At 37.9% G+C, this 21,443-nt stretch overlaps 2 non-coding genes across 2 annotated transcripts; both read right to left on the reverse strand.

The window, feature by feature from the left end:
- Window positions 1–1,689: 1,689 nt before the first annotated feature.
- On the reverse strand, window positions 1,690–1,797 carry LOC112726121 (small nucleolar RNA R71). Its single transcript, XR_003165187.1, has one exon. It is a non-coding gene; the product is annotated as a small nucleolar RNA R71 (small nucleolar RNA).
- Window positions 1,798–21,032: 19,235 nt separating this feature from the next.
- LOC112726015 (small nucleolar RNA R71) lies at window positions 21,033–21,140 on the reverse strand. The gene has a single exon (XR_003165088.1). It is a non-coding gene; the product is annotated as a small nucleolar RNA R71 (small nucleolar RNA).
- Between the last annotated feature and the right edge of the window lie 303 nt (window positions 21,141–21,443).

The raw sequence follows: 21,443 nt of genomic DNA on the forward strand, positions 1-21,443 counted from the left end.
ACTTTTTTTTTTCTTAAAAATTTTCAAAAATAAGTTCTTGGTGTTCATCTTGACATTCAAAGTGATCTTGGTGTTCATCTTGACATTCAAAGTGTTCTTACATGCATCATGTGTTTTGATCTTGCATTTTCATGTTTTGCATCATTTTTATGTTTTTCTCTCTCCTCATTAAAAATTCAAAAATCAAAAAATATCTTTCCCTTATTTTACTCATAATTTTCGAAAATTTGAATTGATTTAGTCATAAAGTTTTAAAATCTAATTGTTTCTTATTAATCAAGTCAAATTTTCAATTTAAAAATTCTATCTTTTCCAAATCTTTTTCAAAAATCAAAACTTTTTAATTTTTTCTTTCGTATTTTCAAAAATTTCGAATTGATTTTCAAAAATCTTTTTCTTATTTTGTTTCATATTTTCGAATTCTTTGCTAGCATTTAATATTTTGATTTAAAAAATTTCAAGTTGTTACTTGCCTATTAAGAAAGGTTCAATCTTTGAATTTTAAAGTCATATCTTTTTGTTTCTTGTTAGTCAAGTAATCAACTTTAATTTCAAAAATCAAATCTTTTTTATTTCCTTTTCAAATCTTTTTCAAAATAAATTTCAAATCATATCCTTTCAAAATTAATTTCAAAATCTTTTCTAACTTCCTATCTTTTCAAATTTGGTTTTCAAATCTTTTTCAATTAACCACTTAACTTTTTGTTTGATTTTAAAAAGTTTTCTATTTCAATCATATCTTTTTCAAAACTACCTAACTAATTTTCTCTCTCTAATTTTCGAAAACTCCTCCCCACTTTTTCAAAATTCCTTTCAAATTAACTAATTGGTTTAAATTTTAATTTAATTTAATTTTATTTCTCTTTTAAATTTCGAATGATAACTAATATTAAAAATAAAAACAAAAATATTCTTATTTTATTTTGTTTAATTTTCGAATTCTCTTCCCCTCTCATCTCTTTCTATTTATTTATTTATCTACTAACACTCCTCTTCCACTCAAAAAAAAAATTTTGAACCCCTTCTTCTTCTCTGTGTTCGAATTTTTCCTTTTCCTTCTTCTATTCTTCTCTTCTTCTACTCACATAAAGGAATCTCTATACTATGACATAGAGGATTCCTCTTCTTTTCTGTTCTCTTCTTTTTCATATGAGCAGGAATAGGGATAAAAATATTCTTATTGAAGCTGATCCTGAACCTGAAAGAACTCTTAAGAGGAAACTAAGAGAAGCTAAAGCACAACCTACTGGAGAGGACCTGACAGAAATTTTCGAAAAAGAAGGACACATGGCCGAACCCAATAACAATGGTGGAGATGCAAGGAAGATGCTTGGTGACTTTATCGCACCCTCTTCTAACTTCTATGGAAGAAGCATCTCAATTCCTGCCATTGGAGCAAACAACTTTGAGCTTAAGCCTCAATTACTTTCTCTAATACAACAGAATTGCAAGTGTCATGGACTTCCATTGGAAGATTTCCATCAGTTCTTAGCTGAATTCTTACAAATCTGTGACACTGTCAAGACCAATGGAGTTGATCCCGAGGTCTACAGGCTTACACTTTTCCTTTTTACTGTAAGAGACAGAGCTAGAACATGGTTGGATTCACAACCTAAGGAAAGCCTGAACTCTTGGGAAAAGTTGGTCAGTGCTTTCCTGGCCAAATTCTTTCCACCTCAAAAGATGAGCAAGCTTAGAGTGGAAATCCAAACCTTCATACAGAAGGAAGGTGAGTCCCTCTATGAAGCTTGGGAAAGATATAAGCAATTGATCAAAAAGTGTCCTACTGACATGCTTCCAGAATGGAGCATCATATGTATATTCTATGATGGTCTGTCTGAGTTGTCAACGATGTCATTGGACCATTCTGCAGGAGGACCTCTTCATCTGAAAACCCCTGCAGAAGCTCAGGAACTCATTAAAATGGTTGCAAATAACCAGTTCATGTACACCTCTGAGAGGAATCTGGTGAACAATAGGACGCCTCAGAAAAAGGGAGTTCTTGAAATTGATACTCTGAACGCCATATTGGCTCAGAACAAAATATTGACTCAGCAAGTCAATATGATTTCTTAGAGTTTGAATGGATTGCAAGTTGCATCCAACAGTACTAAAGAAGCATCTTCTGAAGAAGAAGCTTATAATCCTGAGAAATCTGTAATGGCCGAGGTGAATTACATGGGAGAACCCTATGGAAACTGATGTGCGGAAAACGATCCGACACAAAACTTACCGGAAAGTGCACCGGGTCGCATCAAGTAATAATAACTCACGGGAGTGAGGTCGATCCCACAGGGATTGAAGGATTGAGCAACTTTAGTTTAGTGGTTGAATTAGTCAAGCAAACAAGTGTTGATTGTGTGAAATTGTGTTGAAAGGAATTAAATTGCATAGAATGTAAAGGGGAGTGGGTGATTTGCATGAAATTAAAGGGAACAAAAAGAAAAAGAGCTGAATCTTAAAGAACAAGAAATTAAATGGCAGAAACTTAGAACGCAAGAAATGTAAATTGAAGAATCTTAAAGTGCAAGAAATGTAAATTGCTTGAATTATAAAGGGAGTTGGGAATTGGGATTGCAGAAATTAAACAAGGAAAAGTAAAATTCAACAAACAGAAATATAAAAGATGGATTCAATTAGACCGGATCCCAAATGACAATAGCAATAAGCTTGGTGTAGCAACGAAACAAGGAAATTGAAATGGAAACCAATAGATCTCACGACCCAAGAGACTAGATAACCAAGTCTAGATCTCAATGCCTTCCTAGATCCAAATTTAGAATTCAATTGCAAGAAAAGTAAAGATTAAGCAGTAGAAGAAAAGAAGTGAAATCGTAAATTCTCAATGATGCAGTAAATCAAAACAGAGAGATCTTAAGGTGAGATTGAAACAGAATTCCTTCAATTTTCAACACTCAAGACTCAGACAAAGTGTGTAGAAAAGAAAACAAAAACAACCCAGAGGAAGAGAATTCAATTCTCCTTCCCAGGAACTCTCAAATTCTAAAAGAAACTACTAAGGTGAGCTCTCTACTGCAAGTATTAAAAATTCTAAAAAGGAAGCTCTCTAAAACTTCAAATCCTAAGCTATTTATACACTTTCTTCAAATAATCATTAAGCCTTGAATTGGGCCTTTAGTCTTGATGGAATTGGGTTGATAGTAGCCTCCGTTGATTGCTCTTGGTGTTGGGAAGAAATCCATTTGTGAACCGGGCCATGAACCATTCACATTTGAGTCAACGTTTGAGGTAAACGTTGACTCAAACGTCCCTTGTGTGACATTATGCAGCTCGGCCAAGTTGCTGTCTTCCACGTTTGAGCCAACGTTTGAGGTCAAACATGAGCTCAAACGTGGTTCCCCCATGCTACTCCTTTGGCCAACGTTTGGCCCAACGTTTGAGGCAAACGTTGGCGCAAACGTGGCTCACTCAATGCATCAAACAGAGGTGCTCTTCTTTGCTTTTATGGCGCCAACGTTTGACCTCACGTTTGAGGCAAACGTTGGCGCAAATGTTGGTTTGCTCCAGGGGTGCTTCTCCTTGCTAATATGTGCCCAACGTTTGACCTCACGTTTGAGGCAAACGTTGGCGCAAACGTTGCCTTCCTTTGCTCCTTCTTCAGCCAACGTTTGCCTCAACGTTTGAGGCAAACGTTGGTGCAAACGTTGGCTCTTCTCCAGGGTGTTCTTCATCTGCTTCTCACGTTTGAGTTAACGTTTGAGGCAAACGTTAGCTCAAATGTGAATCCCTCTTTTCAAGCCCATTCTTGCAACCTTCTTCCAAGCTTTATTCCACCTATCATCAACCAACAATTGCATCAAAGCTATGCTCTAATCATGAGAGTTATTCTTTTTCTTGTCATATAAGCAATTATGGCATAAAACTCATGAAAATGCATCAATTCATCCATAGTTGATTGAATCTAGGGAAACATGATATTCCACCCAATTGGCTTACTTATGGCCCAAGAAAGTTCATAAAACTAAATGAAAACAAAGGAAAAAGACTAGTGAAACTAGGCTAAGATGACTTGTCATCACAACACCAAACTTAAAACTTGCTTGTCCCTAAGCAAGAACAGAATTATTAAGAAGAAAGAATGAAAACAAAAGAGAATGCTCATGTTAGCAGAGTATTATTGGTAGCTCATGGGGTTTTATGCAGATATATAACTACTCACTTCTTATTGACAAGTAAGCCTAGAAAGTTCTCTCTAAGCATCAAGCAAAACACTGCTATGACCTCTCATTATTCCTTTGTCCTTGTTTACTGAATTCTTTTCTTTATAAGTTTTAGTTCAGTGTCATGTGTAACAAGCTCTTTTCTTTATTTATGCTTGACACATTATTCACTTTAGACACTTGGCTCACATCCCTTCTTAGAACATTGATGCCCAGCACCTCTTTGGGTTACTAAATGTCTTGTAGCTAGGTTGCTCTTGAAAGTGGACCTTCAGTTGATAATCCCGGGTTAGTTAACCCAAGTTACCAAGTGTTAATGCACTCCAAAGAACTTAATAATCCAAGCAGATCCTAGTACAAAGACACCACAGGCATATATTCTAAAGTTCAAACTATTGGTGTCTAGCTTTGTTTCTTTTTATTTTTCTTTTGTTCTGTTGCCACTTTTGGCTTTTTCTCTTCTCTTTTTGTTTTTCTTTTCACCCAAGGACTTTTATTTTGTTGAGATTCATAAACAGTGAACTACTTTCTTCTTAAAAAGAGAACAATCTATTCCTTTTATTCACTAATAGTGAGTTGCCACACAATCACAGATACATGCCACCACTTACTATTATTTGACTTCTAGCTAACAATGAACCATCTTACTTCATGCTTCAAACATTTCTTTTATTGAATTGAAAAGATGCAGGGGACAAAGCATGCATTAGTTAAGTGAAAGTAAACACATAAGTACACTTAGACTACCATTCTTATTGATAATAATATTCAAGATGCATAACTACTGAACTAACTGTTACTGCTAAGATAGGCATATTCAAACTTCAAATTTATAAAATTTGCATGTTGATGGAGTTAAGTGTCAATACAACCTTTTGGTGGCTTCTTCTTCTTACTCTCAACTGATGGTGTGAAGTCCTCCCGAGAAAGTGTTTGAATCCCTGCAGAATTAAAGGGAAGTTGCTTGTTTCTCAAGCCCTTAGATAACTAGTTAGTGTGCAGGACCTTCTTATGGGCTTTTGAACTTACTTTGGTGTGTGTGAACACCAAACTTAGTCCCTTGCCACTACCTTTGATGCATCGAGTTGATCATATGTGAATTCCCAGTGTCTTAGCTAAAAATAATAAAACTACAAAGTAGAAACAAACAATGATTAAATGATTCATCTGATTGCTTGGAACTAGCAACCCTTTATGCAGAAGGTGAGAATGTGTTTTTAAACTAGATTTTTGGTGGAACACCAAACTTAAAATCTTTCATTCTCCTTTAAATTATTTTGATGTGTGACACCAAACTTAGCTCGTTGCACTGCAGGTGAATCCACTTAATCTTTTTATTGAACTACCATTGAAAGAAAATGATTACCTCAGGTTGGGTTGCCTCCCAACAAGCGCTCTTTTAATGTCACTAGCTTGACATTCTTCAATTTTTGCTTCAAGGATGTTGTAAGCTCTGGACCTCTTTTTCCTTGACCCAATGTCCTCCTAAGTACAGCTTTGCTCTGTGACCATTTGCTGTGAATTGACTCTTTGTTGCTTCATCTAGCAATTCAATACTTCCATAAGGAAAAACCTTGGTTACCAAATATGGACCAGTCCACTTAGATTTAAGCTTGCCAGGGAATATCTTGAGCCGTGAGTTGTACAAAAGTACTTGCTGCCCTAGTTTGAATTCTTTCTTCATGACCTTCTTGTCATGCCACCTCTTGGCTTTTTCCTTGTATATCTTGGCACTTTCATAGGCTTCTAGCCTAAATTCATCCAGTTCATTTAGCTGCAATAACCTTTTCTCTCCTGCTGCTTCAGAGTCAAGGTTTAGGAGTTTAGTAGCCCAAAAAGCTTTGTGTTCAAGCTCCACAGGGAGGTGACATGATTTGCCATATAATAGCTGAAAGGGTGACTTCCCAATGGGAGTTTTAAAAGCTGTCCTGTATGCCCAGAGTGCATCCTCCAGCTTCCGAGCCCAATCTTTTCTTGAACTTCCTACTATCTTTTCCAGAATCTTCTTCAGTTCCCGATTTGCCAATTCAGCCTGTCCATTGGTCTGGGGGTGATATGGCGTGGCTACTTTATAAATCACTCCATATTTATGGAGGAGCTTCTCTATCTGTTTGTTGCAAAAATGGCTACCACCGTCACTCACAAGACCCTTGGGAACCCCATATCTAGTGAAAATATGCTTCTTAAGGAATTGAAGGACAATTTGTGCATCACAGGTGGTTGTGGCTATGGCTTCCACCCACTTTAAGACGTATTCTACTGCCACCAAAATATATCTAAAAGAATAGGAAGGGGGGAAAGGTCCCATGAAGTCAATACCCCATAAGTCAAATAATTCCACTTCCAGAATGAAGTTTTGAGGCATCTCATTCCTTCTTGTCAGGCCTCCTGTTCTCTGGCATTCGTTGCATTGGTGAACAAATTCTCTAGCATCTTTGAAGATAGTTGGCCAATAGAACCCGCTCTGTAGTATCTTTGCAACTGTTCTTTCTGGCCCAAAATGTCCACCATAGGCTGAGCCATGACAATGCCACAGTATATTTCTTATTTCACTCTCAGGAACACATCTCCTAATTACTCCATCAGAGCATGTCTTGAACAGGAAAGGTTCATCCCACAAGAACTTTCTTGCTTCATTGATTAACTTCTTCACTTGTTGCTTAGATAATTCTTGAGGTATCTTCCTCCCTACTTTGTAGTTTGCTATGTCAGCAAACCAAGGTGCTTGTTGAATCTGCAGGAAATGTTCATCTGGGAAGCTTTCATTCACAGGTTGTGAGGCTTCTTGGATTGTTTCTTGTGGTAGTCTTGATAAATGATCAGCAACTTGGTTTTCAGTGCCCTTCTTGTCCTTTATTTCAATATCAAATTCTTGTAAGAGTAATATCCACCTGATAAGTCTTGGCTTAGCATCCTGTTTTGACATTAAATACTTAATGGCAGCATGATCAGTATAAACCACAATTTTGGATCCTATCAAGTATGATCTGAACTTATCAAATGCATAAACCACAGCTAACAATTCCTTCTCCGTTGTGGTGTAATTTTTTTGAGCTTCATTCAATACTTTACTTGCATAATATATGACGTGATGCAAGTTTCCCTTCTTTTGTCCAAGCACAGCACCAATTGCAATGTCACTTGCATTACACATGAGTTCAAAAGGTAGTTCCCAATTTGCGGAAAACGATCCGACACATAACTTACCGGCAAGTGCACCGGGTCGCATCAAGTAATAATAACTCACGGGAGTGAGGTTGATCCCACAGGGATTGAAGGATTGAGCAACTTTAGTTTAGTGGTTGAATTATTCAAGCAAACAAGTGTTGATTGTGTGAAATTATGTTGACAGGAATTAAATTATATAGAATGTAAAGGGGAGTGGGTGATATGCATGAAATTAAAGGGAACAAAAAGAAAAAGAGCTGAATCTTAAAGAACAAGAAATTAAATGGCAGAAACTTAGAACGCAAGAAATGTAAATTGCAGAATCTTAAAGTGCAACAAATGTAAAATGCTTGAATTATAAAGGGAGTTGGGAATTGGGATTGCAGAAATTAAACAAGGAAAAGTAAAATTCAACAAACAGAAATATAAAAGATGGATTCAATTAGACCGGATCCCAAATGACAATAGCAATAAGCTTTGTGTAGCAACGAAACAAGGAAATTGAAATGGAAACCAATAGATCTCAGGACCCAAGAGACTAGATAACCAAGTCTAGATCTTAATGCCTTCCTAGATCCAAATTTAGAATTCAATTGCAAGAAAAGTAAAGATTAAGCAGTAGAAGAAAAGAAGTGAAATTGCAAATTCTCAATGATGCAGTAAATCAAAATAGAGAGATCTCAAGGGGAGATGAAACAGAATTCCTTCAATTCTCAACACTCAAGACTCAGACAAAGTGTGTAGAAAAGAAAACAAAAACAACCCAGAGGAAGAGAATTCAATTCTCCTTCCCAGGAACTCTCAAATTCTAAAAGCAACTACTAAGGTGAGCTCTCTACTGCAAGTATTAAAAATTCTAAAAAGGAAGCTCTCTAAAACTTCAAATCCTAAGCTATTTATACACTTTCTTCAAATGATCATTAAGCCTTGAATTGGGCCTTTAGTCTTGATGGAATTGGGTTGATAGTAGCCTCCGTTGATTGCTCTTGGTATTGGGAAGAAATTCATTTGTGAACCGGGCCATGAACCATTCATGTTTGAGTCAACGTTTGAGGCAAATGTTGACTCAAACGTCCCTTGTGTGACATTATGCAGCTCGGCCAAGTTGCTGTCTTCCACGTTTGAGCCAACGTTTGAGGTCAAACATGAGCTCAAACGTGGTTCCCCCATGCTACTCCTTTGGCCAACGTTTGGCCCAACGTTTGAGGCAAACATTGGCGCAAACGTGGCTCACTCAATGCATCAAACAGAGGTGCTCTTCTTTGCTTTTATGGCGCCAACGGTTGACCTCATGTTTGAGGCAAACGTTGGCGCAAACGTTGGTTTGCTCCAGGGGTGCTTCTCCTTGCTAATATGTGGCCAACATTTGACCTCACGTTTGAGGCAAACGTTGGCTCAAACGTTGCCATGCCCAGGAGTGCTCTTTCTCTTCTCTTTGGCGTCAATGTTTGACCTCACGTTTGAGGCAAACGTTGGCACAAACGTTGCCTTCCCTTGCTCCTTCTTCAGCCAACGTTTGCCTCAACGTTTGAGGCAAACGTTGGCGCAAATGTTGGCTCTTCTCCAGGGTGTTCTTCATCTGCTTCTCACGTTTGAGTTAACGTTTGAGGCAAACGTTAGCACAAACGTGAATCCCTCTTTTCAAGCCCATTCTTGCAACCTTCTTCCAAGCTTTATTCCAACTATCATCAACCAACAATTGCATCAAAGCTATGCTCTAATCATGAGAGTTATTCTTTTTCTTGTCATATAAGCAATTATGGCATAAAACTCATGAAAATGCATCAATTCATCCATAGTTGATTGAATCTAGGGAAACATGATATTCCACCCAATTGGCTTACTTATGGCCCAAGAAAGTGCATAAAACTAAATGAAAACAAAGGAAAAAGACTAGTGAAACTAGGCTAAGATGACTTGTCATTAGAAACACCTATAATCCTTCATGGAGAAATCATCCAAAGTTCTCATGGAAGGACCAACAGAAGCCTCAACAAGGCTTCAACAATAATGGTGGAAGAAATAGGTTTAGCAATAGCAAACCTTTTCCATCATCTTCTCAGCAACAGACAGAAAATTTTGAACAGAGCCATTCTGGCCTGGCAATCATAGTCTCTGATCTATCCAAGATCACACTAAGTTTCATGAATGAAACAAGGTCCTCCATTAGAAATTTGGAGGCACAGGTGGGTCAGCTGAGTAAGAAGATTACTGAAACTCCTCCCAGTACTCTCCCAAGCAATACAGAAGAAAATCCCAGGAGAGAGTGCAAGGCCATAACATGACCAACATGGCTAAACCTGGAAAGAGTGAGGAGGACGTGAGTCCCAGTGAGAAAGGCCTCATAGGACATCCTCTGGACAGAAAAGAGTTTCCCTTTGAGGAACCAAAGGAATCTGAGGCTCATATAGAGACCATAGAGATTTTATTGAATTTCCTTCTGCCATTCATGAGCTCTGATGAATATTCTTCCTCTGAAGAGGATGAAGACATCATTAAAGAGCAAGTTGCTAAATATCTAGGAGCAATCATGAAGCTGAATGCCAAGTTATTTGGTACTGAGACTTGGGAGGATGAACCCCCTTGTTCACCAATGAACTGAATGCATTAATGAGGTAGACATTACCTCAGAAGAAACTGGATCCCAGAAAATTCTTCATACCTTGTACCATAGGCACCATGACTTTTGAGAAGGCTCTGTGTGATATGGGGTTTGGGATAAACCTCATGCCACTCTCTGTAATGGAGAAACTGAGAATCTTTGAGGTACAAGCTGCAAGAATCTCACTAGAGATGGCAGACAAATCAATGAAACAGGCTTATGGACTAGTAGAGGACGTGCTAGTGAAGGTTGAAGGCCTTTACATCCCTGCTGATTTCATAATCCTAGACACTGGGAAGGATGAGGATGAATCCATCATCCTTGGCAGACCTTTCCTAGCCACAGCAAAAGCTATGATTGATGTTGACAGAGGAGACTTGGTCCTTCAGTTGAATGAGGACTACCTTGTATTTAAGACTCAATGTTCTCCTTCTTTAACCATGGAGAGAAAGCATGAAAAGCTTCTCTCAATACAGAGTCAAACAAAATCTCCACATTCAAACTCTAAGTTTGGTGTTGGAAGGCCACAACCAAACTCTAAGTTTGGTGTTGAGAGGCCCCAACCATGCTCTGATTATCTGTGAGGCTCCATAAGAGCTCACTGTCAAGCTATTGACATTAAAGAAGCGCTTATTAGGAGGCAACCCAATGTTATTTAATTATATCTATTTATTTTCCATTGTTATTTTATGTTTTCTGTAGGTTGATGATCATGTGAAGTCACAAAAATAACTAAAAAATCAAAAATAAAATAAAAAATAGCATTAAAAATAGCACACCCTTGAGGATAAGCTTGCTGGCGTTTAAACGCCAGTAAGAAGCATCAGACTGGCGTTTAACGCTAGAAAGAAGCATCAAGCTGGCGTTAAACGCCAGAAACAGGTTACAGCTTGGCGTTTAACGCCAGAAATAAGCAGTAGTCTGGCGTTAAATGCCAGGATTACACTCTAAGGGCGTTTACATGCCTAAATGGAACAGGGATGCTAAGTCATTGACCCCTCAGGATCTGTGGACCCCATAGGATCCCCACCTACCCCACCTCTTCTTCTCTCCTCTTCACACCTTTCCATAACACTCTTCCCCAAATACCCTTCACCTATCAAATCTTACCCTCTTCCCCAAATACCTTTCACCAATCACCTCCATCACCATTACGCATCACCTCTTCACCAATCACATCCATCCACTCTTTCCCAAAAACCCCACCTACCTCCAAATTCAAAATCCATTCCCTCCAAAACCTAACCCTAATACACGAAACCTAACCCTCCCCCCACCCCTATATAAACCCCTCACCACTCCTTTATTTTCACACATTACAACCACTACTTCTACCCCTTGGCCGAACTATATATCTCCCTCCATCTATTCTATTTTCTTCTTCTTCTACTACTTTCTTTCTTCTCTTGCTCGAGAACGCGCAAACCTTTTAAGTTTGGTGTGGTAAAAGTATTGCTTTTTATTTTTCCATAACCATTAATGGCACCTAAGGCCAGAAAAACCTCAAGAAAGAGGAAAGGGAAGGCAGTTGCTTCCACCTCTGAGTCATGGGAGATGGAAAGATTCATCTCAAAGGTCCATCAAGACCACTTCTATGAAGTTGTGGCCAAGAAAAAGGTGATCCCTGAGGTCCTTTTCAAGCTCAAAAGGAGTGAGTATCCGGAGATCCGACATGAGATTAGAAGAAGAGAATGGGAAGTTCTCTCCAATCCTATAAAACAAGTCGGAATATTAATGGTTCAAGAGTTCTATGCAAATGCATGGATCACTAAGAACCATGATCAAAGTATGAACCCGAATCCAGAGAATTGGCTTACAATGGTTCGGGGGAAATACTTAGATTTCAGTCCGGAAAATGTAAGGTTAGCGCTCAACTTGCCAATGATGCAAGAAAATGCACGCCCCTACACTATAAGGGTCAACTTTGATCAAAGGTTGGACCAAGTTCTCATGGACATATGTGTGGAAGGAGCTCAATGGAAAATTGACTCAAGAGGTAAGCCGGTTCAATTGAGAAGGTATGACCTTAAGCTTGTGGCTAGAGGATGGTTAGAGTTCATCCAACGCTCAATCATTCCCACTAGCAACCGGTCTAAAGTTACTATAGACTAGGCTATCATGACCCATAGTATCATGATTGGGGAGGAAGTGGAAGTTCATGAGATTATACCTCAAGAACTCTACAAGGGGGCTGACAAGTCCTCCACTTAGGCAAGGTTAGCCTTTCCTCACCTCATTTGTCACCTCTTAAATTCGGCTGGGATTATCATAGAGGGAGACATCCTTATTGAAGAGGACAAGCCCATCACTAAAAAGAGGATGGAGCAAACAAGAGAGCCCACTCATGGATCTCAACAAGAGCATGAGGAAATTCCTCATCAAGAAATCCCTGAGATGCCTCAAGGGATGCATTTCCCTCCACAAAACTATTGGGAGCAAATCAACACCTCCTTAGGAGAATTAAGTTCCAACATGGGACAACTAAGGGTGGAGCACGAAGAGCATTCCATCCTCCTCCATGAAATTAGAGAAGATCAAAGAGCTATGAGGGAGGAGCAACAAAGGCAAGGAAGAGACATAGAGGAGCTCAAGCGTTCCATTGGATCTTCAAGAGGAAGAACTAGCCTCCATCACTAAGGTGGACCCGTTCTTTAATCTCCTTGTCCTTATTTTTCTGTTTTTCAAAAATTATGCTTTATGTTTTATTTATGTTTGTGTTTTATTACATGATCATTAGTATCTAGTGTCTATGTCTTAAAGCTATGAATGTCCTATGAATCCATCACCTTTCTTAAATGAAAAATGTTTTTAATTACAAAAGAACAAGAAGTACATGATTTCAAATTCATCCTTGAAATTAGTTTAATTATTTTGATGTGGTGGCAATACTTTTTGTTTTTTGAATGAAATGCTTGAACAGTGCATATTTTTGAATTTGTTGTTTATGAATGTTAAAATTATTGGCTCTTGAAAGAATAATGAAAAAGGAGAAATGTTATTGATAATCTGAAAAATCATAAAATTGATTCTTGAAGTAAGAAAAAGCAGTGAAAAAGCAAAAGCTTGCGAAAAAAAATGGCGAAAATAAAAGAAAGAAAAAAAGAAAGAAAAAGAAAAAGCAAGCAGAAAAAGCCAAGAGCTCTTTAAACCAAAAGGCAAGAGCAAAAAGCCAGTAACCCTTTAAACCAAAAGGCAAGGGTAAAAAGGATCCAAGGCTTTGAGCATTAATGGATAGGAGGGCCCAAAGGAATAAAATCCTGGCCTAAGCGGCTAAACCAAGCTGTCCCTAACCATGTACATGTGGCGTGATGGTGTCAAGTGAAGAGCTTGAGACTGAGCGGTTAAAGTCGTGATCCAAAGCAAAAAGAGTGTGCTTAAGAACCCTGGACACCTCTAATTGGGGACTCTAGCAAAGTTGAGTCACAATCTGAAAAGGTTCACCAAACTATGTGTCTGTGGCATTTATGTATCCGGTGGTAATACTGGAAAACAAAGTGCTCAGGGCCACGGCCAAGACTCATAAAGTAGCTATGTTCAAGAATCAACATACTGAACTAGGAGAATCAACAACACTATCTAAATTCCGAGTTCCTATAAATGCCAATCATTCTGAATTTCAAAGGATAAAGTGAGATGCCAAAACTGTTTAGAGGCAAAAAGCTACTAGTCCTGCTCGTCTAATTGGAGCTAAGTTTCATTGATATTTTGGAATTTATAGTATATTCTCTTCTTTTTATCCTATTTGATTTTCAGTTGCTTGGGGACAAGCAACAATTTGAGTTTGGTGTTGTGATGAGCGGATAATTTATACGCTTTTTGGCATTGTTTTTAGGTAATTTTTAGTATGTTTTAGTTAGTTTTTATTATATTTTTATTAGTTTTTAAGCAAAATTTACATTTCTGGACTTTACTCTAAGCTTGTGTGTTTTTCTATGATTTCAGGTATTTTCTGGCTGATATTGAGGGACCTGAGCAAAAATCTGATTCAGAGGCTGAAAAAGGACTGTAGATGCTGTTGGATTCTGAGCTCCCTGCACTCGAAATAGATTTTCTAGAGCTACAGAAACCCAATTGGCGCTCTCTTAATTGCGTTGGAAAGTAGACATCCAAGGCTTTCCAGAAATATATAATAGTCCATACTTTGCCCGAGTTTTGACGACGCAAACTGGCGTTCAAACGCCAACTTCCTACTCTATTATGAAGTTAAACACCAGAAATAGGTTACAAACCATAGTTAAACGCCACAAACAGGTTGAAAGCTGGAATTTAACTCCAAGAGGAGTCTCTACACATGAAAGCTTCAATACCCAGCCCAAGCACACACCAAGTGGGCCCCGGAAGTGGATATCTGCACTATCTGCACTTAGTTACTTATTTTCTGTAACCCTAGCTACTAGTTTAGTATAAAAACTACTTTTAGTGATTTATTTTACATCTCTGGAACATATTATGTAACTTTTATGTTCTGAGACCTCCATGGGAGGCTAGCCACTCAGCCATGTCTACCCTATTTTCACTTATGTATTTTCAACAGTGGAGTTTCTACACCCTATAGATTAAGGTGTGGAGCTCTGCTGTTCCTCATGAATTAATGCAAAGTACTATTGTTTTTCTATTCAATTCAAGCTTATTCTTATTCTAAGATATTCATTCGCACCCAAGAACATGATGAATGTGATGACTATGTGACACTCATCACCATTCTCACCTATGAACGTGTGCCTAACAACCACTTCCGTTCTACATGAAAATAAGCTTGAATGCATATCTCTTAGCCTCCATTCCGAAAGATCGGAGTCTTTGTGGTATAAGCTAGAATCAATTGGCAGCATTCTGAGATCTGGAAAGTCTAAACCTTGTCTGTGGTATTCCGAGTAGGATTTGGGATGGGATGACTGTGACGAGCTTCAAACTCGCGAGTGTTGGGCATAGTGATAGACGTAAAAGGATCAATAGATCATATTCCAACATGAGTGAGAACCGACAGATGATTAGCCGTGCGGTGACAGCGCATTTGGACCATTTTCACTGAGAGAACGGACGGTAGCCATTGACAACGGTGATCCCCCAATATACAGCTTGCCATGGAAAGGAGTATGAATGATTGAATAAAGACAGTAGGAAAGCAGAGATTCAGAAGGAGCAAAGCATATCCATACGCTTATCTGAAATTCTAACCAATGAATTATGTAAGTATCTATATCTTATTTTATATTTTATTTATATTTTAATTATCAAAACCTTATAAGCATTTGAATCTGCCTGACTGAGATTTACAAGATGACCATAGCTTGCTTCAAGCCGACAATCTCCGTAGGATCGACCCTTACTCACGTAAGGTTTATTACTTGGACGACCCAGTGCACTTGCTGGTTAGTTGTGCGGAGTTGTGAAAAAGAATTGAGATTATGAGCGTGCGTACCAAGTTTTTGGCGCCGTTGAGATCACAATTTCGTGCACCACTTGCTTCTGTGAATCGAGTGCCATTATCTGTGGTGATGGAGTATGGAACCCCAAACCTTGTGACAATGTTTCTATATAGGAATTTTCGACTTCTTTGAGTAGTGGCGTTGGCTAGGGGTTCTGCTCAATCCATTTTGTAAAATAGTCTATCCCAATGATGAGGAACTTGACCTGTCTTGATCCTTGAGGGAAGGGCCCAAGGAGGTCGAGTCCCCATTTTGCAAATGGCCAGGGTGAGGTTACGCTGATGAGCTCCTCTGGTTGGGCGATGTGAAAATTAGCATGTTTCTGACATGGTGGACATGTCTTTACGAATTCCATTGCTTCTTTTTGTAAAGTTGGCCAATAGAATCCGGCCCGGATTACTTTTTTGGCGAGGGCTTATGCTCCGAGATAGTTGCCACATATGCCACTGTGTACTTCTTCTAAAACTTCCTTTGTGTTGGAAGTCGGTACACATTTTAACAGTGGTGTTGAAATTCCTCTCTTGTATAGAGTATTGTTTATGATGGTGTAGTATTGTGCTTCCCACTTTAACCTCTTTGCCTCCTTCTTATCTGTAGGGAGTGTTTCTATTTTGAGGTAGTTAATTATGGGAGTCATCCATCCTTGATCCAGACCTATTATGGCTAAGACATTTTCTTCTTCTGAGATTGACGGGTTCTGCAGCATCTCCTGGATGAGGCTTCTATTGTTGCCCCCTGGTTTGGTGCTGGCTAGTTTTGAGAGTGCATCAGCTCGAGCATTTTGTTCCCGAGGTATATGGCGGACCTCATATTCCCTGAGTTGTCTGAGCTGTTCCCTGGTTTTATCCAAGTACTTTTTCTTGGTGGGATCCTTAGCTTGGTAGCTCCCTACTATTTGTGAGGTGACTACTTGTGAGTCGCTGAAGATGATAAGCTTTTGAGCTCCAACCTCCTTAGCCAGCTTCAAACTAGCTAGTAGTGCCTCATATTCGGCCTGGTTATTTGAAGCAGGGAACCCGAATTTAAGGGAAAGTTTGATTTGGGTTCCCTGATTGCTTTCTATTATCACGCCTGCACCACTTTCGGTTTTGTTTGAGGAACCGTCTATGTAGAGACTCCATTCTGTAGGGATTTCTGAGGTGTCCGTAAACTCTGCAATGAAGTCGGCCAGATACTGTGATTTGATGGCTGTCCGAGCTACATATTGAAGGTTGAATTCGGAGAACTCAACTGCCCATTGTAGGATTCTTCCTGCTAAGTCTGTCTTCTGTAGAATGCCTTTTATAGGCTGGTTGGTCCGAACCCTGATGATATGAGCTTGGAAATATGGGCGAAGTCGTCGGGATGTTAGTATGAGAGCATATGCGAATTTTTCTATTTTTTGGTAGTTTAGTTCGGACCCTTATAGTGCTTTACTGATTAAGTATATAGGTTGTTGTCCACTGTTGTCCTCTCGGACTAGTGCTGAGGCTACTGCCCGATTGCCTACTGCGAGGTAAAATATAAGTGGCTCTCCTTCCCGTGGTCGAGTTAGAATAGGTGGTTGTCCCAAGAACCTTGTGAAATCCTAGAAGGCCTGCTCGCACTCTGCTGTCTGATGAGCAGATAATTTATACGCTTTTTGGCATTGTTTTTACATAGTTTTTAGTGTGATTTAGTTAGTTTTTAGTATATTTTTATTAGTTTTTAAATAAAAATTACATTTCTGGACTTTACTATGAGTTTGTGTGTTTTTCTGTGATTTCAAGTAATTTCTGGCTGAAATTGAGGGACTTGAGCAAAAATCAGATTCAGAGGTTGAAGAAGGACTGCAGATGCTGTTGGATTCTGACCTCCCTGCACTCAAAGTGGAATTTTTGGAGCTACAAAGGTCCAAATGGTGCGCTCTCAAATGCGTTGCAAAGTAGACATCTAGGGATTTCCATCAATATATAATAGTTTATACTTTTCTCGAGTTTAGACGACACAAACTGGCGTTCAACGCCAGCTCTCTGCCCTATTCTAGAGTTAAACGCCAGAAACAGGTTACAAACTGGCGTTCAACTCCAAGGAAGACCTCTGCACGTGAAAGCTTCAATGCTCAGCCCAAGCACACGCCAAGTGGGCCCGGAAGTGATTTTCAGCATCATTTACTCAATTCTGTAACCCTAGTAACTAGTTTAGGGTAAATAGAACTCTTTACAATTGTACTGGGGGTCTTTTTCCAAATTTTCGAATTCATATGCCATTTGGGGAGGCTGGCCATTCGGCCATGCCTGGACCTTGTTCTTATGTATTTTCAAGGGTAGAGTTTCTACACATCATAGATTAAGGTGTGGAGCTCTGCTGTTCCACATGAAGTAATGTAAAGTACTATTATTTTTCTATTCAATTCAAGTCTATTTCTTCTCTAAGATATCCATTCCCACACAAGAACATGATGAATGTGATGATTATGTGATACTCATCATCATTCTCACTTATGAACTCGTGCCTGACAAACACTTCCGTTCTACATGCAAACAAGCTTGAATGTATATCTCTTAGCCTTCTGATAATGAGATCAGAGTCTTCGTGGTATAGGCTAGAACTATTGGTGGCCATTCTTGAGGTCTGAAAAGTCTAAACCTTGTCTGTGGTATTCTGAGTAGGATCCAGGAAGGGATGGCTGTGACGAGCTTCAAACTCGCGAGTGCTGGGCGTAGTGACAGACGCAAAAGGATTACTGAATCCTATTCCAGTATGATCAAGAACCGACAGATGAACAGTCGTGCGGTGACAGCGCATCTTGGACCATTTTCACTGAGAGGATGGGAAGTAGCCATTGACAACGGTGATGCCCTACACAAAGCTTGCCATAGAAAGGAATGGGAATGATTGGATGAAGACAGCAGGAAAGCAGAGCTTCAGGAGGAACAAAAGCATCTCTATACGCTTATCTGAAATTCTCACCAATGACTTACATAAGTATCTCTATCCCATTTTATGTTTTATTTATCTTTTAATTATTAAAACACTATAACTATTTGAATTCGCCTGACTGAGATTTACAAGGTGACCATAGCTTGCTTCAAGCCGACAATCTTCGTGGGATCGATCGTTACTCACGTAAGGTTTATTACTTGGACGACCCAGTGCACTTGCTGGTTAGTTGTGCGAAGTTATGACAAAGTGTGTGAATTACGTTCCGAGCACCAAGTTTTTGGCGCCATTGTTAAGGATCACAACTTCGTGCACCAAGTTTTTGGCGCCGTTGCCGGGGATTGTTCGAGTTTGGACAACTGACGGTTCATCTTGTTGCTCAGATTAGGTAATTTTATTTTAATTTTAAGCTTTTTGTTTTTATTATTTTTATTTTCAAAAAATGTTCAAAAATCAAAAAAATAAAAAAATTTAATTATTCTATGTTCTTCAGAATTTTTAAGAATGAATTCTAGAGTTTCATGATGATCTGTTGAAGTCTGGCTGGCTGTAAAGCCATGGCTAATCCTTTGGACCGAGGTTTTAACTATCATTAGAGAAGAGCTTCTTTGTCTTTCTCAGCAATTTAGCTTTTGTATGTAATGATCTGCTAAAGCTTGGTTGGCCATTGGCCATGTCTAGTGTTTTGGACCAGAGCTTTCACTGAAAGCTTGGCTAGCTAGTAAGCCACGTCTAATTCCTGGACCGGAGCTTTAGACTAACGTTGCATGATTACTGGAATTCTCATTAAAAATTTTGAAATCCTTATTTTTCTTTTTCAAAATAATTTTCGAAAAATACCGAAAAAATTTTACAAAATCATAAAAAACCAAAAATATTTTGATGTTTCTTGTTTGAGTCTTGTGTCAATTTTTAAGTTTGGTGTCAATTGCATGTTTATCTCTTTCTTGCATTTTTCGAAAATCCATGCATTGCATTCTTCATGATCTTCAACTTGTTCTTGGTAAGTCTTCTTGTTTGATTTTTAAAATTTCTTGTTTGGTGTCTTTTCTTGTTTCTCATATGCATTTTTTAATTATTAATGTCTCAACATTGAAAATTTCTAAGTTTAGTGTCTTGCATGTTTTTCTTTTCTTAAAAATTTTCAAAAATAAAGTTTTTGGTGTTCATCTTGACATTCAAAGTGTTCTTGCATGCATTGTGTGTTTTGATTCATAATTTTTATGTCTTGTGTCTTTTTTGTGTTTTTCTCTTTCTTCATTAAAAATTCAAAAATAAAAAAATATCTTTCCCTTATTCTCTCATAAATTTTAAAAAATTTGGTTTGATTTAGTAAAAAAGTTTCTAAATTTAAGTGTTTCTTATGAGTCAAATCAAATTTTCAATTTAAAAATTCTACCTTTTTCAAATCTTTTTCAAAAATTAAATCTTTTTCATTTTTTCTTTCATATTTTCGAAAATTTTAAATTTTAATTTTCAAAATCTTTTTATTATTTTGTTTCATAAATTCAAAATTTTTACTAACAATTAATGTGATTGATTCAAAAAAGTTTGTTACTTGCCTATTAAGAAAGGTTCAATCTTTAAATTTTAAAATCATATCTTTTTATTTCTTGTTAGTCAAGTAATCAACTTTAATTTTCAAAATCAAATCTTTTTTTTATTTCTTTTTCAAATCTTTCTCAAAATAAGTTTCAATCACATCTTTTTCAAAATCAATTTCAAAATCTTTTCTAACTTCTTATCTAAGTTTCTATCTTTTCAAAATTGATTTTCAAATCTTTTTTTTCAATTAATCTTATCTTGTTTGATTCTTATCTTTTTCAAAACTACCTAACTAATTTTCTCTCTCTAATTTTCGAAAATCACCTTCCTCTTTTTCAAAATTCCTTTTTAATTAACTAATTGTTTTGAATTTTAATTTAATTTAATTTCATTTTTCTTTTTTTATTTTCGAATTTTAACTGTGATTTTAAACAAAAATATTTTTATTTTACTTTATTTAATTTTCGAATTCTCTCATCTCTCATCCCCTTCTATTTATTTATTTATCTACTAACACCCCTCTTTCACTCAAGAATTCGAACCCACTCATCTCCCCTGTGTTTGGATTCTTATCTTTTTCTCCTTATATTCTTCTTTTCTTATACATACCTAAGGAATCTCTATACTGTGACATAGAGGATTCTGTATTTTCTTTTGTGTTCTCTTCTTTTTCACATGAGCAGGAGCAAGGACAAGAACATTCTTGTTGAAGCAGATCCGGAACCTGAAAGGACTCTGAAGAGGAAGCTAAGAGAAGCTAAAATACAACACTCTGAAGAAAACTTTTCTAAAATTTTTGAAAAAGAAGGAGACATGGCCGAAAATAATAACAATGTAAGGAAGATGCTTGGTGACTTTACTGCACCAAATTCCAATTTACATGGAAGAAGCATCTCAATCCCTGCCATTGGAGCAAACAATTTTGGGCTAAAGCCTCAATTAGTTTCTCTGATGCAACAGAACTGCAAGTTTCATGGACTTCCATTAGAAGATTTTTTTCAGTTCTTAACTGAATTCTTGCAGATCTGTGATACTGTTAAGACCAATGGGGTTGACTCCGAGGTCTACAGGCTTATGCTTTTCCTGTTTGCTGTAAGAGATAGAGCTAGAATATGGTTGGACTCTCAACCTAAAGATAGCCTAAACTCTTGGGATAAGCTGGTCACGGCTTTCTTAGCCAAATTCTTTCCTTCTCAAAAGCTTAGTAAGCTTAGAGTGGATGTTCAAACCTTCAAACAGAAAGAAGGTGAATCCCTCTATGAAGCTTGGGAGAGATATAAGCAATTGACCAAAAAGTGTCCTTCTGACATGCTTTCAGAATGGACCATCCTGGATATATTCTATTGTGGTCTATCTGAATTATCAAAGATGTCATTGGACCATTCTGCAAGTGGATCTATTCACCTAAAGAAAATGCCTGCAGAAGCTCAGGAACTCATTGACATAGTTGCAAATAACCAGTTCATGTACACTTCTGAAAGGAATCCTGTGAGTAATGGGACGCCTCAGAGGAAGAGAGTTCTTGAAATTGATACTCTGAATGCCATATTGGCTCAGAACAAAATATTAACTCAGTAAGTCAATATGATTTCTCAAAGTCTGAATGGATTGCAAGCT

This window comes from Arachis hypogaea, chromosome 11 (assembly GCF_003086295.3).
Source record: "Arachis hypogaea cultivar Tifrunner chromosome 11, arahy.Tifrunner.gnm2.J5K5, whole genome shotgun sequence".
In the NCBI taxonomy this organism is placed as follows: Eukaryota; Viridiplantae; Streptophyta; class Magnoliopsida; order Fabales; family Fabaceae; genus Arachis; species Arachis hypogaea.